This window comes from Pygoscelis adeliae, unplaced genomic scaffold (assembly GCF_000699105.1).
Source record: "Pygoscelis adeliae isolate BGI_AS28 unplaced genomic scaffold, ASM69910v1 Scaffold66, whole genome shotgun sequence".
Taxonomy (NCBI): Eukaryota; Metazoa; Chordata; class Aves; order Sphenisciformes; family Spheniscidae; genus Pygoscelis; species Pygoscelis adeliae.
In genome coordinates, this window is record NW_008825167.1 from 10188326 (window position 1) to 10193355 (window position 5030).

Below are 5030 nucleotides of genomic sequence, written 5' to 3' on the forward strand. Positions count from 1 at the left end.
GATCCAGCCTGTCCAGGTCCCTCTGCAGAGCCTTCCTACCCTCCAGCAGATCAACACTCCCGCCCAACTTGGTGTCGTCTGCAAACTTACTGAGGGTGCACTCGATCCCCTCGTCCAGATCATTGATAAAGATATTGAACAAGACCGGCCCCAAAACTGAGCCCGGGGGAACACCGCTCGTGACCAACTGGATTTAACTCCATTCACCACAACTCTCTGGGCCCTTTTGAATATCATATTTAATTACCCATTTTAACATTATTTTATGTTTCAAAATATATACATGATATAAAAACTGGAAATCTGAAGAAAATTCTGAAATAATATTTGAGAGTTCTCATTTTACAACTGTCTCAAGTACTTTGTTTCACAGAAAGTCTTAAACATATTTCCATCGTTTTAGAATTCACAAAATTTCATGCAAACTGAGTATTTTCCCATCCCAGTACTAGAGAGAGGCTTTCCACATCAAATTAATACAAGTCACTCAAAGAGTGAACATTTCTAATAGATGCGAAGCTCGATTTGAGAGACAACATTTTCTGACAAATGAATTATCATCCCTTTTTAATCTTTTTCACACTGCCTTGTTAAAAGTAACTTTCTCCTCACAATGACCATGGCTAATCTGCACAGGGAGACTACAATACAGCCTAAGTAATTACTGCAAGGCTAGTTATTTTAACTACCAATTTGGAAAGAATTCTCCATTTCCAGCTATAAAATATGATGGAGGGACATGCCTTATAATGAAAATTACCAAATAAAAATTTACACATCACGTAGTTTGTGAAAACTACTGATTACTTACAAATCTTAAAGTCAAAAATATATGATGAAATTCTTTCAGAAGAATTTCTACTTACTCCACTTCCTAGTTGAATTTTTCCTTTGAAGCAACCTTCAGTTTTTGTTATACTGATCAATGACCTTAACACAGTCACTGTTAGGTAAGCTGTCAACAGCTTAACAACTATAGGCACAAAGAGCCAATTTATGAAGTGTCTTGTAAAGGAATGAGAATACAATATTGTGTAATCACACTGATTTTACAACTTAGACTACCTTAGAATAGATACTCTTTCTCAAAATTCTGCTCAGTGTGGTCACCAAACATTCTTTTGACCTAAAATAGACAGCTGAAGATAAAAACTGAGTTTTAGTCTCCTGAAATCTAGTTATGGAAAAGCAACAACTTTAAGCAATCTGTAGCAAGAAACAGGAACGAGGATCAATGGTACAGAAACTGAAGCTGGAACACTCCAGGTCCGTTCCCTACAACAGAGTTGTTCTTGCATGGTAAATAATCTTTTTTGAAGACTAAATAATCCTGGTCTTCCCTTTAAGTGAAATGGAATATAAGTATTGTCATAACAAATACATAAAATAATTTAAAAATTTAAAAAAAATTTATATAAAGAGTGTCTTGGTAATACAATAATGAGACCCACACAAACACCTTCTTGTGACAGTTGTGTCTACAGCAATACAGCATTATAGTGTAAAATTACGCTAAGATTACCAAAGAGTGCAGTAAAAGAAAGATGTAATTAAACCACTCTTCAATGAAGCTTCATACAAGCCCAACAAGAAAGTGCTAGCATATGTAACTGTTCTTACCAAACTATCAACAGAAAGAGTAGATTGGCTAAAAGCTCATGCCAAGCAAGACATTTCCATGTCTTTAACAGCTTTTCTTCTCCATAATTTGCTTTCATACAAAAAAAGAAGTTCTTTTAAGGAGCTTAAGAGTAAGGCATTTTTTTCCAGTTGTTTCTAATCTTGGAAAACAGTGACCAAAGCCAAACCACAAAACTCGCCAAATTAACCTAAGGTAACTTCATCTGTATTTTATCAGCACCAAGAGGCCTCTGAAAATTATGTATCCATACAGCAACGTTCTGAACAAACATTTTTTGTAAATGAAAAAAAAAAAAAGTAGACTTAATGCTTGAACAAGCTTTCTTAAAGATATACCTACTATCAAGTCTTAAAATAACAGGAAACATTGGAATAGGAAAGTAAAAACCATACCCCTTACTACTGTCCTTTCAGGTAAACTAAATGTCCACAGACTATTTCTTGGAGATCATAGAAAGGTAACTTAAAAAGGAAGCAAATTGTCTGCAGGCTTAAATTCACTACACTGGGGTCTACACATTCACTGGAAAAAAAATTACAGGATCTACATATTGGAGGAAGTTGAAAACTAACATATTATTTATTTCTATAATCTACACATAAAGTCTCTCAAGCCTCGAAGTTACTCTTTACACATTTTGATACATCTACTATGGAGAAGTCAATCTCTACAGATGCTACCTTTTTCCTTCCTTCCATTCCCAAAAGGGATAACATTAGTGTTTCCAGTGCTTCATTCTGCCTACTGTTATATGTTAACAATTAGACCAAACACATTCTCACACAATAGTTAAGTTGTAACTGCTGTTTTATACAAAGTTTCCTCTATTATTCTGTGACATACGCCAGTACATTACATAGTTTACAATTAACAGCTCTCATTTTCAGAAGGTTTTTTTTTTCCCCCGCTATGGTCTTTGACAATGTATGACAATTTTTCAAAGAAAAAAAAGATTATAGAATTGTTTCTTTTTTTTTTTTTTTTTTAAATGTGAATACAAGTGTCCACATTTTTTAACCAGGACAAAGTTTTTTTAGAAGTAGTATTTTTTTCCCCAGAATGGCTGTATTAAAAGCAAGTAGTCCTCTCCCTGACAACTACATATAGCAAAAATATGCAAATCCTAATTAGTATAAATCAAAGTGAAATTTTAACAAGTTTGGTCAATAACATACTAAAATCACATATTCACTTCAGTATATTTCAGTCCCCTCTAGAAGACTGATAATCAAAAGCACAGTCACATCATATGATGGTAACAGAAGTCCAAAATTGTTCTTATATATTTTGGAGGAATCAGCAATTTTAACATCATTTCTTTTGTTTCTTTCAATGAAAAATCTAAACAAATCCTTAACATACAAACCAAATGGCCACACACTGGGGAAGGCACTGTCAGAGCCCAGAAACAAAGCCTATTTAAAAATCTAGTGAACAATGGGATCTGTGTCCTTAATAAATTTCACATGGCATCTAAAAGACATGTGAATTCAGAAGGAGAAGGAGTTGTTATTTTTTAATCACATTCCTCAACAATCTAAGAAATTTGGCTGTATAGTCTTCAGAGCAAGGACAGCTTTTTTATGTGTTGGTGATGTTAGATGCTATTGTACAACAAACAGCAGAGCAGGGACTTGATTCATGACCAAGGCACTGAAACACTACCATAAAACAAAAAAATTGATAATGCCTATGCTATAAACAAACCTCTCCCTCCATCCTAGTTCAGACAATTTCTGCCACAAAGCTTCAGAAGCGCTGCCATGCCATGAGAAACACAGATTAAAACACCTGGCTGGAATCAAAGCAAGGAACACTAAAAGTGGTCGGAAGCATAAAAGCAGCTCTGTGAATTAACTTTTACATATACATAGAATTTCCTTTTTTAAGAAGCATTCTCGGGAAGCGCAAGAGTGATACAATCTCATTTCTCATGGATATATGTTTTACAGTTGACTGATGTCTAATGAGAGTGGGCTTATGCTATGGTTCTGGTGTAACTCAGTCAAGTCAGAGAACCCACAGAGGGGACAGAAACCAGCCTGTGGGCATTACTGCAGGTTTGTTTTTTTTTTCTTGTAAATCTGCAAGCTTACTTTCATAACACTTATCTAAATGAAAATCTGAAGCTGCTAATCCTGTATAAAAGCTTAATGGAATTACTCAAAGGATTCAAGAGCTACCACGTAAGCCTCATTTACTTAGGTTAGGAAAGAAAAAGAACAGAGATATAACCAAGATGACACCAGGGGAGTCACCAGCACAGTTCTGTAGGATTCTGCACTGGCACCTGCATTGCTTAACAAATTCGTAGATGACCTAGAAGATGGGATGGGCAACACAGTTAAGCTACCAAATGACAAGCTATTAGGGATAGTGAATACAAAATAACTGAAAAAATGCAGGAGGACCTTATGAAGCTGGACTGGGCAATAAAAAGGCAAACAAAATTCAGCACAGATAAACTTGAAATGAGACAGAGGAGGAATAATAACCTCATGCTATTAATACATAGAACAATGAGTTGTGAGCTGACTATTAATCCCAAGATCTATTGCCTAAGTAGTATGTTATCTATTTCATGAAACTGTAACCTCAAACCCAGCAGTAGTCAAAAGAGCAAATCACAGAACAAAACTAAAGTCATCTTTGTGTCACTGAATTAACGTTTTGCACGCATATTGTACATAACATGCAATCCTGGTCCTGTAGCATCAAAGACGACGTCTCTCTCCATGGATAGCAATTGACTGTTCAATGTATTTTTTTTAATAGAAAGTACCAACAAGTCGGTGAGAGCTAAGTACGAAACTTCACACAACAGGTACTAGGAATTCCTTGCCAAAAGATACCGAGGACTCAAAAAAAAAAAAAAAAAAAAAAAGAAAAGAGATGGGCTTCAAAGGAAATTGAAGAGAGATCCCTTGAGAGTTTCCAACTAGACAAACCACATCAGGCTCAGGAAATCCCCTAGACTGAAAATAGCGTGAGGCTGAGGGAGTATTCAGGAGAGGTATCACATATACTCTCCCTGTCCTTTTTCATCCCTAACAGCTCACTTACAGATGCTGTTGCAGACAAGTACTGGATTTGACAAAGCCTTTGTCTGAACCAGTACAGCTGTTCTTATAAAACATTCATGTTCACCATAATACAAGCCCAACACTTCAAAAAACAGTAGCTGGAGGAGTTCAATTAGCTGATCCACTCACAGGGCTGCACATTATTAACATATATGAACTTTGTTACAAGATGTCAGAACATCAATCCTGCCAGAGAACAAAAACTGAGCTATGGGAAACAACTGTTAATGGACTGCAGAATTAGCAGGTAAGGCACCTGCACAAGGTGTTCAGCTGCATATCCAAGACCCCAAATTCTCAGTAAT